Genomic DNA, 15,277 nt, shown 5'->3' with positions numbered 1-15,277 from the left:
TGATGGCAAACAACAGTGGGGAGAGGAAGGTCTTTAAATAAGGCAGGAGCAGAGGAGCAGCAACGAAAACACAGGTGACCACAGGAACAAGGGTGGTTAGTATCAGGCAAAAATCAGAGCTGTAAGGTTACACCTTTGTTGTTCCACCATTTTTGAAACCTTCTCCTCTACATCCAACCCTTCTTGGTGTAAAGGAACCTGATAGATTTTTGTGTATCAATCTTGTATCCTGCCACTTTGCTGAATCTTTTTTTTAAATCCAGAAGGTTTCTTGTGGAATCTCTGAGACTTTCTATGTATAGGATCATGTCATCTGTGAATAGAGATAGTTTTACTTCTTCCTTTCCAATTTGGATACCGTTTCTTTCCCTTTCTTGCCTTATTGATCTGGCTAGGACTTCCAGTACAATATTTGAATAAGAGTGGTGACAGCGGGTTAACTGCATATTTGATACACCCTGAAAAAGTACTGAGAGTTTCTTAAAGTTAAGGAAATAATCTTCCCTGCCTAAGTGCCTAAAAGGAACAAGTTTCATGATAGGCATTCAATGAAAGGACTGTTGAGTAAATAAATAAGTAACCGATGTTTCATCAATTAGTTTTAAATATATTTAGTCCGATAACCATTACACTAACCAAAAATGTCAATTTGAGGACTAAGGTGTGCCTGACCCAAGCTGTGATATTTTAAATCTCCTTATATGCATGCGAATACTAGACAATAGATAAGGCAAAACAAAGAAGAATCGATTCGTTTGAATTACAATGTTGGCAAAGAATATTAAATATACCATGGACTGCCAGAAGAATGAACAAAGCTGTCTTGGAAGAAATACAGTCAGAGTGCTCCTTAGATGCAAGATGCAAGACTTTATCACATGTACTTTGGACTGTTATCAGGAGGAACCAGTCCCTGGAGAAGGACATCATACTTGGTAACGAAGAGGGTCAGTGAGGAAGAGGAAGATCCTTAATGAGATGGATTGACATAGTGGCTGCGACAATAGGCTCTAGCATGACAACGATGGTGAGAATGGCACAGGACCGGGCACCATTTCGTTCTGTTGTTCATAGGGTTGCTATGAGTCAGAACCGACTTGACGGCACCCAACACCAACAACCATTACACTAGCACTCCAAAACATCTCTTTTAGAATGCAAAGTATTAGACTCACACGACGTTGCTATATTACATTTCCAGTCCTGGTATAGACATTCATGGAGTTGCTCAGTCTTGAAGAGATTCTGGTGGTGATAGAAATGTTGTACACTACATTTTGCCCAATAGATGGTGTTTGCGAATGGTAAATAGGCTCTCGTGGACAGAATAATGATCCTCTTCCCCCAAATAAATAAATTTCAGCCTCTAATACCCAGAACCTGTGAATATGTTATGTTACATGGCAAGGGAGAATGAAGGTTGCAGATTAAATTAGGGTTGCTAACCAGCTGACTTTGTGACAGGGAGATTATCCTGAATTATCCACGTAGATCCAAGGAGACCACAAGGATCCTTATAAGTGAAAGAGGGAAACAAGAGAGTCAGAGAAAGACAGAGTGATGCAATGTGGCAAAGTCTCAAAGAGCAATTGCTGGCTTTGAAGATAGAAGGGGAGCATAAACCAAGAAATGTGGGCAGCCTGTATAAACTGGAAAAATCCAGAAAACAGATTCTTCCCTCGAGCCTTCAGAAAGGAACAGAGCCATGTCAATACCTTGATTTTAGTCCAGTGAGACGCATTACAGACTTCTGACTTTCAGAAATAGAGGATAATAAATGTGTGTTGTTTTAAGCCATTCAGATTGTGTTAATAGGTTACAGCATCAATAGGAAAACAATAAGTTAGTACTGGAAATGAGGTGCTGCTGTAACAAATACCTAAAATGTAGTAGTGCTTTCTAAATGGACCATGGGCAGAGGCTGGAAGAATCTTGTGAAGCATGATTTTTAAAAAAAAGCCTATATTGTCTTCAACAAACTATTAGTAGAAATATGGATATTAAAAACTCTGCTATTAGGGACTTAGAAGGAAGTGAGGAAGATGGTAGAGAAAACTTCTATCATCTTACAGAATATATAAATTGTCATGAACAGACTCTTGGTTGAAATATGGACATTAAAGGCACTGCTGGCGAGGGCTCAGGTGGAAAAGAGGAGCACACAATTAGAAACAGGAGGAAAGAAGATGCTTGTCATGTAACGGCAGAAACTTAAGTGACTGTGTCCTGTAGTTACGTGGAAACAATAAACTTGAATATTTAAATGAGGAAATTCCCAAGCCAAGTGTTGAAGGCGTAGCCCTGTTTCTTCTTGTTGCTCATTGCAAAAAAGGAAAGGAGAGAGATAAAGCAAGAACTGTTAAGCGAAAAGGAAATAGGACTTGATGATTTGGGAAGTTCTCAGCCTTTTTAGACTGCAAAAGACGCTATGCCATTCTTTTCCCAGGTAAAACGTAATGTCTTTGTACTTTGGCCACACTGAAATGTTTACTGATCCTCATATTTGAAAACCCTGCTAAATGTATTGATAAGACAATTCTCCATATGTTTAACATATGTCCTAAAACAATGCTAACATTGACTCTTTTAGTCATCAATATTCAACCTGATGTCATTACATAACACCAGTGTTCCCTGGGTGGTGCAAATGGTTCATGAGCTCAGCTGTTAACCCAAAGGTCAGAGGTTCAGTTTCACCCAGAGGTGCCTCCAAGAAAGACCTGATGATCTACTTTTGAAAAATCACCCCCTAAAAAAACATATGGAGCACAGCTCTACTGTGACACACATGGGGTCACCATGAGTCACAAACATCTTGACAGCAACTGGTTAGTATTCAAAAAACTGTTCATACTTTGAAAGGAGACCAAATCAGTACCCTACAGACCCTGATGTATTTAACACTCCTTTAAAAACTCTCCTCTATGGGAATAACTTACAATTTCTTTGACTTCAGGAAATGAAAAAGAAGACCTAATCTGGACAGTGACAGAAAAAGGCCCTTAAGATGAGTAAGTTACAGACTACTACAAAATAAACATTTGGTGAAACTTGTTCAAAGCTATTTATTGAGTGTAACTGTGTTTATTATAGCCAGCACAAGATATTTCACACAAGTAAAAGTTGACAACTTTATAAAGAACAGTTCAGGCATACAGAGATATGAAGTCTGTAATAAAAGAGTCCACTAGAAAAATAGCTGCAATTAAGCTCTCATTCTGTCTTGGTTCAGAAACACTCTCCGTTTTCAGTATTGCTTTTTCCTCTCTAGCTTAGTTCCCTTCCTCTCACCTAGTTTTTACAACATTTGCAGACTCTCTAAAATAATTGACCATTTGAAGACAGATTCTGTATGTTTTCTGAGTCTTTGGCTTTGTTTTTTAAATAGAAAAACTAATGCCAGCTGCCAAAAAAAGGTTACTGAAAGAAGGACAAATGAGTTCTTTGCTGGGTGTCTAACATTTTAAAGGTGAAGAGAGAAACGTAGTAATTAATGTTAAAGGATAACTATGCACCAGGCACTGTTAGGAGCACTTTATATGCATTATGTCACTCATTTTCCCCAATAACCCTTTGAGGTCAGGACTATATTGTGTCTCTTTACAAATGAGAAAATTGAGGTGTCTTAGTCATCTAGTGCTGCTGTAATAGAAATACCACAAGTGGATGGCTATAACAAACAGAAGTTTATTCTCTCACAGTCTAAAAAAAATATATATATATATATATTTTTTTTTACAGTCTAGTAGGCTAGAAATCCAAATTCAGGGCATCAGCTCCAGGTGAAGGCTTTCTCTCTTTGTTGGATTTGGAGGAAGGGCTTTCTCATCAATCTCACCCTGGACTAGGAGCTTCTCCGTGCAGGAACCCCAGGTCCAAAGGGTGCACTCTGCTCTCGGTGCTGCTTTCTTGGTGGTGTGAGGTCCCCCTGTCTCTCTGTTCACTTCTCTCTTTTATATCTCAAAAGAGATTGCCTCAAGACATAATCCAATTTTATAGATTGAGTCCTGCCTCATTAACATAACTGTTGCCTATCCCAACTCATTAACAGGTAGGATTTACAACACACAGGAGAATCACATGAGATGAGAAAATGGCATACAATCACTCAATACTGGGAGTCATGGCCTAGCCAAATTGATACCCGTATTTTCAAGGGACACAATTCAATCCATGACATGAGGTATAGGGAAATTAAGAAACTTGCTCAAAGTCACACAGTTAGCAAGTGGCAAAAGCAGGATTCAAACTCAGGCTCATAACCCTGGGCCATTAATTACTTCGTTAAGCCTGAAGAGAACTTGCTAATTATGCAAATTAAAGAGCCCAGTTCAGATTTACTGTTCTGCATTTTAACCAATATCTATAAATGATTCTTCCCCTGGGTGGCATGAACAGTTAAGCACTGCACCACTGACAAAAAGGTTGGTTGTTTGAATCTACCCAAAGGTGCCTTGGAAAAAAGACCCGGCAATCTACATCACAGTCATCGAAAACCCTATGGAGTGCAGTTCTACTCTGAAACACTTGGAGTTGCCGTGAGTTGGGATCAACTTGTTGGCAACTGTTTTTGTTGTTGTTGTTGTTTTTAAATAGGCTCTTCTGATGTTCAAGGATCATACTTAAAGACATTAAAGATCTCAAGATAGGAAAGTTACTGAAGAGGTTATTGGACAAGTCCAAATCAGTGATGCTGCTATGTAATGGGCTTGAGTTTTCAAGACTAGCATTTCAGGCTGTTTATATTATTCTGATTTCTTTACCTGAAATTAGGATAAGCTACCCTGGCAGCTCAATGGTTAACTGCTCAGCTGCTAACCAAAAGGCAGGGGTTCAAATCCACCAGCCATTCTGCAGGGGAAAAGACCTGACAACCTGCTCCCATAAGGATTACAGTCTAGGAAACCCTATGGGGTAGTTGTACTCTGTCATATTGGGTCGCCATGAGTCAGAACCGACTAGAAGGCACACGACAATGACAACAACCAAGTCATCAGTGGAGTGTTGCTTGAGAATTTGAGTTTCAATAGTTTGATTTCCTAACTGAATGGTTTACTAGAAAGAGACAGTATGTTTCCATTTCATTATGCATGTACACACACACAAAAAAAAATCAAAACAAAAGTAACACAGGGAGGAAGGAAAGGAGAAAAGAAAGGAAGGAAAGAAGGGGGGAAGGAAGGGAGAAAGGAAGGCAAAGCATCAGAATCACATCCAATAAAGCTATTTACAGCCGAAAATATTAATGAAAATCCACTCAGGTAACTTTTTCCTAATTCTTCACGTTACAAAGGTTGACTTATTTCTGCTTTCTTTCATGGCAAGGCATGTTCAAAACAAATGTCTTTGACAGGGAGCTGGAAATTCTTTAACACCTTGTATTCCCAGACTCAGGACTTGTAATCAGTAGCATAACTCTTGTAGTTGAAGTTCCCAAGCACCTTCTTCAACAGTACGCCTGTCTGCTATATCAAGGATTTCAGACATAGCTGAGTTGAAAAAGAGTTATAACACCACAGGTTAATTACACCATCTCATTTACAGGAAAGCATTTAAATCAAAATTAGAAGAGTTTTTATTGTGGAGATTTAAGAGTTCTTAAATTAACATGAACTACTGACCTGTGGGAAAAGAGAGCCAACTGCACAGTAAGACTGCCTGCAAATTTTCAGATGGTGTCGAATGAGATCAAAAGCTTACTTTAGTTAGTAAAGCCCCCTCCCTCCTTTCCAAGACTTTAACAGATAAAACATTTTCTGCTTCCTGTATCGTACTTTCAGAACTGAAATCTGCAAAAAAATGTCATATAAGAAAAATAATACACCTCTAATTAAGTAGCTCAGTGGGAGGAAAACATGGTAATTTTCATTATTCTCACAGAGGAAACCGACCGACTGGCGATGTTTTGTACTAATGAGCTAATGAGCCTGTGCCAGGGACATCTAATGAAGGTACGTCACTTTGGCATTTGGTTTTCCCTTCACTTTGGAAGTCAAGATGTACATGTTTTCTTTGAGTCTTTCTCATAAGGGCGTGGCATGCATTGCTTCTCCTTCAGGAAAAAAATGAAGCACGTTGGTATCAAAATGGCAAAAAAGTAGCCAAGGAGACTAAGATACTCTCAGATGATAGTCCCACTAGACAGGGCCAAAAGGCATATCCTGAGCCATGGTTTAAAAAAAGAAAGAGATTAAAGTTTCAAAGTAAAGAGAACTCTGTTTTGACATTAAGAAAGAGCAAATTATGCAGAGGAAGACTTGTTGAAATCTCATTTTATGAAAATGACAGTTATGGCTTCTGCTCTCATATTTATAAAATACTTTCTTTAAACAGTTGACAACATGGCCTAAGGGAAGTGGTGTCTTACTGAATCTCTTCTTACTTTTTAAAGTATTCTATTTTGGTCTGATTATAAAAGTAATGCAAGGGGCTTTCCCTCTTCAACACCTTGGCAGGTGAGCAGATAAACCTTTCCCAGTACAGAACACCTGGTAATAAAAAACCAAACCCGTTGCCGTCAAGTCGATTCTGACTCACAGGGACCCTATAGGACCACATAGAACTGCCCCACAAAGTTTCCAAGGATTCGAACTGCTGACCTTTTGGTTAGCAGCCTCAGCACTCAACTCTATGCCGCCAAGGTTTCTACACCTGGTAATGCTGGATAAAAATTATAAAACAGCTTCAGTTTACCCATGCTGGCTATCCAGAAAAGACAACCAGGTGAGACTAAGCACAACGAGAAAGAAGGCTTTCATGAATAAGCAAGCACCCTCGCCGGCTACTGCTCTGAGATCATGCACCTGTAACTGGTGGGCTCGGCCTGATTTATTGAGTCACATGTGCAGGGGAGAGAAGACAAAACTGGGGACACAAATAGGAAATGACAACCCATTTAGAAAATTGGGCCAAGGAAAGGGCATTTCCCACAAAGTACCTCGTCTCTTTAGGCATTGGCTCAGAATGGAGCAAGGGGAAAAACAAGTCTCTCCTGAGAATTCCTGAACATAAGTCTGTACTTTCACATTTTGAAATGGATTCATACCAATTCTGTGGCTTGAAAATCCACAGGCAGAACCTTTGCTTTAAAGTGTTGGGAATGTCCTAGAAGCCTGGCAAAAACAAACACTGGTCCTCACTGGGAGGATCCACTTTAAAGACAGGCTTCAATAAATCTCTACAGATAAAGGCCGGGGAAATGAGCCTGATTAAGGAGAGATCACAAACATTTGAGGAAAAAAGCTACCATAAGTGACAGAAAGCACAACGAAATAAAGTGAAAGCCTGACCTACAGGAAAAAAAAATATAAGAATTATTCAAAACAGTATAAAGTAAACATGCTTAGTATATTTTAAAAATAAAATGGTGAATTCAAAGTATGATAAAGGAACCAAAATGTAAGATTTGACTAGATTGAAACCAGGAAAGAACTTCAGTTATAAAAATTATAATAACTAAAAACAAAATCTTAAGGATGAGTTAAACAGCTGCTTAGATGAAACTGAAGAAAAAGTTAATGAACTGAAAAATAGATCTAAAGAAATAACCCAGAATTCAAAGAGGTAGATGAAATATGAAAGAAAAGTCAAGGTGTATAAAGGATACTAAAAGGGAAGAGTAGCGATTTAAAGGAAAGGCAAAGTTCAAAACTACAATGAGTAATATTTTTTAGAATCAGTCACCCAAACTCTGATTATCCCAACAATTCTCAAGAAGGGTAAGTAATTTTAAAAAATCTACTCATAAGTGCATTCAATAAAATGACTGAAAAGAAGACCAAAGGAAAAAACAACAACAACAACAACAAACAAAATCATTTGATTCCAACTCATAGTGACGCTATAGGTGTCCCACAGGATTTCCAAGGCAATAAATCTTTATGGAAGCAGAGTTTGGACCACTGACCTTTGTGTTAGCAGCTGAGCTCTTAACCACTGCACCATACAGAGGTCTTAAAAGCATCCAGAGAAAAACAAAAAAACTCATATCACCTACAATGGAATGGCAATTAGATTGATTGCCAACCTTGTTAACTTCTTAAAAGAAATAATTAAAGGTAGAAGAAAAAAGTCTATTATGTTCAAAGTTCTGGAAAGTTCTAAGAAAAAAATAACTGTCAACCTAGAATTGTATATTCAAGCAAAACTGACTTTCAAGAATCAGTGGGTGGAGGAAAGGTGATCCTAGTGATTTCACAACCAACACACCCTCACTAAAGAATTTCTAAACATGTACCTCAGAAAGAAGGGCAATATCTCCAGATGGAAAAAGAATAATGAACAAGTAATAAACACGTAACATGTTTAGGCTAAATATAAATAAAAGAATGATTGATAAACTCTGACTATTTTTAATTTAAGACCTTCCTTTCATAAAAGACACTGTAAAGATGTTAAGAGACAAGCTACAAACTAACTGAAGATATTTGCCACAGATCATGAAAAATGGATGACATATTTGTAACTAAATCTTTGCTCACATGACTTATATTTTCCTTTGATACATTTCCAGGTCCAGAAAATGAGTTATTTTAGAATTATTGACTGATACCACCTTGTATACATTTCTCAGGTCCCAGAGAATGAGTTATTTCATAGTTACTAATACCACCTTGTATACATTTTAATCAGTTTATAATAGCAAGTTTTTTTTTTAATTTTATTGTGTTTTAGGTGAAAGTTTACAGTATAAATTAGCTTCTTATTCAAAAATTTACACGCAAATTCTTTTGTGACATTGGTTATAATCCCCACAATGTGTCAGCACCCTCCCCCTTTCCCTTTCCACCCCAGGTTCTCCGTATCCATTCATCCAGTTTTCCTGTCACTTCCTTGCCTTGTCTTTGCTTTTGGGCAGGTGTTGCCCATTTGGTCTTCTCTACTTGATTAAACTAAGAAGCACGTTCCTCAAGTGTGTTGTTTGTTTTATAGGCCTGTCTAATCTTTGACTGAAAGCTGGGCTTTGGGGGTGGCTTCTGTTCTGAGTTAGCAGGGTGTCTGGGGGCCATAGTTTTGTGAGTTCCTCCAGTTTCTGTCAGACCAGTAAGTCTGGTCTTTTCTTACGAATTTGAATTTTGTTCTACATTTTTTTCCCACTGTGTCCAGAACCCTCTATTGTGATCGCTATCAGAGTGGTCAATAGTGGTAGCCAGGCACCATCTAGTCCTCCTGGGGCTCAGCCTGGTGGAGGCTGTGGTTCGTTAGTCCTTTGCACTAATATTTCCTTTGTGACTTTGGTTTTCTTCAGTCTCCTTTGCTCTGAATGTGGTGGGATCAATAGATGTATTTTATGTCTGCTTGCAAGCTTTTAAGACCCCAGATGCTACTCACCAAAGTAGGATGCAGAACATTTTTTTTATGAACTATGTTATGCCAATTGACCTAGAAGTCCCCCAAGACCATGGTCTTCAGTCCTCAGCCCCAGTAACTCGGTCTAGAAAACTTCTATGGCTTTGCCTTGGTCAAGTTGTGCTAATTGCCCCTATATCGTGTGTTGTCTTTCCCTTCAACAAAGTTAACGCTTATTTATTATCTAGTTAGTGACTTCTTCCCCCTCCCTTGTAACCATCAAAGATTGTTTTTTTCTGTGTGTAACCTTTTCTTGGGTTTTTATAACAGGATAATATCAGTTTTGCTAGGATTTTTAGTATAGACTTTTTTAATGTTAGATATTTTTGGTAAGAATAGAATCTGAAATGATATTTCTTTCATAGATGACTTGAAATATTTTGTTTGTTTATCACCACCCATTGTTTTTTGAACTTTAGTTCATATTCTTTGTCCTTGGTTGAAATGTTGGTGTTTTTTTAAATCATTTGAAGGAATTACTTACCTATTTAGAATAATCAACAGATACATAAAAATTATAAGCCTCAAAGTTAAGTTAGTCTTGATTAAAATTACAAGAAACTGTAGGTGGGGTAGTGGTTAAGAGCTTGGCTGATAACCAAAGGGCCAGCAGTTTGAATCCACCAGCTGCCCCTCAGAAACCCCATGGGATAGTTCCATTCTGTCCTATAGGGTCGCTATGAGTTGGAATCAACTCATGCCAATAGTATATATATTATTACAGTTCACAATGGAATTTAGTGAGAAGCATGAAGAGAGAAATATTCAAGTGATGGGCTGATTATTTTCATTTTCAATCTAGCTGAAGACTATTTCTTTGCATTATGATGGCCGTAACAGACAATGAAAGCAGAACACAGTTGGGAGACTAACCAGGTATGGCAAGGACTTACTTAAAATTAAAGCACGCATGCCCTGTTTCTTCTTACCATAACTAGAGCACCCTTGTTTCTATTTATTGACATTAAACCAGAAGGAGAAAACACTGTCCAAGATTCATTCATTCACTCAAATGTTTTTATTGACTAACAATCACATACCAGACTCTGTTCTAAAAACTGAAGATTCAACAGAATAACAAAACCAGGATCCCTGTTGTCAGATAACTCCTACTAGGGCATAGTGGACAATTAAAAAGATTAGCAAATAAAACATAGACCAAATATAGAGATGGTGATATGCGTGATGGGAAAAATAAAAGCAGAGAAAGATGATGGGGAGGGTGTTGGTAAGGTGGGGAGGCTGGGAAACTTCAACCATTTAACCTAAAAGTTTTTGGTTTGGGGTTTTTTTTTTAATATTTGTTATTTTATGACCATTATTTATTGTATGTTTTTTCTTCAGGAAAATAGAAACCGCTTTAGTCATTTCAAATGGAAAGGGTAGCTAACAGTTCTATTGGAAGGTCATGGAGGGGAAATGTAGGAAACCCCTTGCTGGCTACAGAAATCAGAGGAAACTACTCCTGATGAACTCTGTTGCCTGCAGCATGCAAGGGGGTGATGGAAACTCACAGGTCCCTCTGCCTCTAGGTGTCTGCTGCTGTCAAGGAGAAAAGTGCGGCTCCTCTCTCTTTTACCTAAATCTTTAGTGAATTTCAAATCCAACTGAAAGCCTGCTGGTAAAGGATTCTGGGAAAAGTCGTTTCCATGCTTACCCCTGCCATTACAAAAGAAAGTTAAAAAAGAAAAAGGGGACAGAGATAATGCTGAGTTGATAACACACAATCTGGCACAACAACAAAATTTTAAAAACACTTTTGTCATTGTAAATATGGCAAAACTTTGTTGTTCTTCAATTGGTCCATACAATATGTTTCATAAAAGACATTGAAATTGTTCATCTAAGCTGTAAATAAAATCATCAGTCTTGTAGTTCAGAGATGGTACTGGAAAAAGAGCAGGCCGGAGATAAATAATGCAGAGGGGTGGAGTCGAGGTGGAGTTGCAGTTCCCTATTTGAACAGTTAGGTGGATCAAGGAAGTTTCAGATATCATTGGCAGTATGAACACTAACGCATGCAAAGTGTGTTTTATATTCTATGAGTAGGAATCGACTCGACAGCAGCAGGTTTTTAATTTAAACATTTATTCTACCTTTTCATGATATAAACTGATGCTATTAATAATATGCTTAAATTCATTCTTTCACTTGATTCAATAATTTATAGTTCAGTCTTTAATCTAACTGCTGGAAATTAAAAAAAAGAAAAGTGACCTAGTAATGGTCTCCAGGAGTTCACAATCTAGAGGTGGAGAGGGAAATTGAAAAAATAATTGCGAAACAATAACACAACTTATCTTTGGGTCTATGTGTTTCTAACAGAAATGCTCAAAGAGTACTTCAGGAACCCATGAAGCCTCAGGAATAATTTCAAAGAGCTGATGTTCGAGCTGAGAATTCAAGGCTGTCTAGAAATTTTCCAAATGCAGGTGCAAATATTTATCCCAATTTTACAGATTGGGGAACTGAAGCTCAGAGAAGGTAAGTAACCTTGTGAAGTCACACAGTGCACGGCATAGTACCTGACACAGAATAGAAGGCTCCTGTACTAATATATGTGTATTATATATATGGTAATAGATGGGAGGATGAAGAGGGATTTGGTATCTAAAGAAATGGGGATAGTGATATTACCGAATTTGCTGACGTTTTCTAAGATTTATATTTTCAAATTTCAGACAAATCAAGTGCTTAGTACTTGACTCAGGCTCTTTTTTTAAAAGAATGTTCTGTGTATTTTGAAAAGGAAAAGTAAAATTTTATAGTAATAAAAAATATAAAAAAGAAACTACTTAAAGGCTCACACATAATTAAATTAGATGATTAGAAGAGAACAAAAAGAAAACTCACAACTACATTCATAAACATTGATTATGTTTTTTTTCCAGTTTTAATAATTCAACAAATACTATTAAGAATTAGTTGTTTAGACTGTATTATCTAAAATAAATAATACCCTTACTTAGGTCTTTTAGGTGGAAAGTTCTTGCTTTACAATAATGTAAATATCTAATTAGCCAAACAGAACCACAGTAACCTTGGCAAAAGCATTAGTCTACACCACATTTTGATTTATTCTCATACTTCCACTTATATTGCTGTTTCTTCACGAATAGAGATATATACATATTTGTATATTTTTTGCTTCATTTGTTGATCTTTATATTGACTTTACCTAGTATATATACATTTATTAATGATACAGTGTTCATCACAGATAAATAAGTATTTCTTTTACAAATCATGTATTATAAAAATCATTTTGGACTCAGAGCTCATGCTCTCTCTCTTTCTATATATATATAAGTGTACATAAATATATATATAGTATATACAAATATTATATATACTATATACTATAAAAAGTATATATCATATGCAAAAAATACATATGTACATATTACATACACATATATGCAAGATATTATACATAAGAGGACCTCATACCACCAAGAAAGCAGCACCAGGAGCAGAGTGCATCCTTTGGACCTGGGGTCCCTGCGCCTGAGAAGCATCTCGACCAGGGAAAAGATTGATGACAAGAACCTTCCTCCAGAGCCAGCATAGAGAGAACCACTTCCCCTGGAGTGGACACCCTGGATTTGAGCTTTTAGCCTACTTTACTCTGAGGAAACAAATTTCTCTTTGTTAAAGCCCCCCCCAAAAGATGTTATGCATAATATAGAAATGTATACATATATATGTATAACTCTGTATAATATATGTAACTCCATCACAGGGTGAAACCTGCGAAAGCCAGAACTCGATGGGGCTGCCTTGTTTTTCCAGGTCTCGCAAGTTTTCTGCCTTTAATAGGGTGCAGTCTTATCCCTTTTCTATCACTATCAGTGGAAAATATTTGAGTTTTCCTTCTCTGACAGGTTTCCACCTTACATGTGTTCTGGCTTTTGCAGGTTTTATTGTATGTATAAATATATATGCAGGTATGTATGTATGTTTGTATGGGTGTGTGAATACACCCTCAGCAATCTCTCATATTGCTGTATGCATTTCAATGCAAATAATTCACATAGCCTTCTATTTAATTAGCATCTGCTCCTATAAAATAATAAACTTCTCCAAAGCTTTGTTAGAAAGGTCTTTTACTACCCATTTTGTAAAGTATTATTTCTGCAACTTTCTTAGATGTATTTTTTTTTTCTGCTTGCATTTGTTTCCGATAGTTTTCTTAGTGGTTCTTGTTTAAAAATGTATCCCCTCTATGTATTGCCAGTCAGCAAGGCCATTGCTTTATTTATTTCATGTTGTTTTCTTTTAGGTCGACAGCACTTTCCTCTACACTTTAAAAAGCATCATGATTATATGGTTAATTTTGGAGTCAGAGTTATGATAAACTGGCTATTTCTATTACAGTGAATTTTTAAACCTCTTCTGTTCACATTTAAGTGATTACATAACTTTTTCAAATATCAAGTAGATTTTACACATCAACGAGAAAAAGTTTGTGATCAAATTTGGTGAAAAAGTTAAAAGTAGGCTACTAAAATAGCCTTTGATTAATTTAAAATCTTTTGACCTATAAGAAAGAATTTTTACTTAAATTTTATTTAAATTCTATAATTAACTATTTTTACCTAAAGTCTACAATTTAAGAGAATTTACTTAAATTCTCTCACTTTCACCTGACTCTAGACAAAGTGGTTCCTGTTGAAGCAAAAAATCTCCCAAATGGAATACCATGATCCAAGGCCATAATCCATGACCATAGAGGCTGTGAAGCTTTCCCAGGGAAGCGATACAAATAGATGCAGGCTCACCCTCTGTCGGCACGCTGAGCCATGCTGGAAAGGAGCTGAGGAAAAGTGGCTTCTACTCTATCCATCCATCTCTCATGTTCTTTAACTATGGTTACAGAAGCCCAAGTAATGTCTTCTAGCTCCCTCAGAAACTCAATGTAACCTTGGAATTTCAACATAACATTTATTTATTTATTAATAAAACGACACAGTAGGTTGGTGAAAAAATAATCAATGTAAGGAAACCTAAAGATGAAAATTAAAATCTCATGTAACATTTACCATACAGAGAAAATCCTGTGTAATATTTTGGTAGATACCTCTTTATTATTTTATTCATGCTTATACCTATTGTAAAAATTTTTTAAATGCTGAGAGCTAAAACACTTTTTTTTTGACAAAATGGTATCATATTTTTCCCTACTATTAGCTACTCTAAATATTTCTGAGCATTCCTGAGCAATTTCTTAGAATAAGTTTCCAAAAATATAATTGTTAGGTCGAACAGTGCTTTTTTTTTTTTTTTTTTTTGAGCCATAGTTTTGTTTTGTTTTAGCAGCACATTTATGAAAGAAATATTTTTTCTTGCATTAGCAACACGCCTCATGGAGAATTGAAGCACAATTATCAGGTATACTTATATTGCCATTATAAATTCCTAATTAATTATTTAGGTTAATTTTTTGGAATAAAAGCAAATCAAGCAAGACTGTGGAGAACAGTTGCCCAGAACCTGTAGCGTGTAAGATGCCACAGTGTGGTTCCACATATGCTATCAGAGGGCAGGAAGAAATAGAAAAAATTCCTACCCTAAGAAATTTTTCACGTACTTGGAACAAGATATACTCCTGTGCAGTGATTCCAGAACACTAATAAACAGAATGTGGGACAAATAAAAACTAAAAAGAAAAAAAAGATTTGTAAACCCTATTTTTTTTATAGCTATATAACTGTCCCTCATATGAAACTTGCCATTTTAAAATCATGTCTAATTTTTGCTTTAATTTGTAGATAATCGTTTTTTCTGCCTGTCCTCACAGGTACAAAGAAAAAGAAAAGAAAACAAGAACAAAGTTGTCTTGACATCACCTCACATGGAGATTGGAGACTACCCTAACTGTCCTTCTCAACCGGCGTTAGATAGAGAATTAAGCCAAATGACTGAAGTG

This window comes from Loxodonta africana, chromosome 13 (genome assembly GCF_030014295.1).
Source record: "Loxodonta africana isolate mLoxAfr1 chromosome 13, mLoxAfr1.hap2, whole genome shotgun sequence".
Classification (NCBI taxonomy): domain Eukaryota; kingdom Metazoa; phylum Chordata; class Mammalia; order Proboscidea; family Elephantidae; genus Loxodonta; species Loxodonta africana.
Note: the sequence above shows the minus strand (reverse complement) of the source record.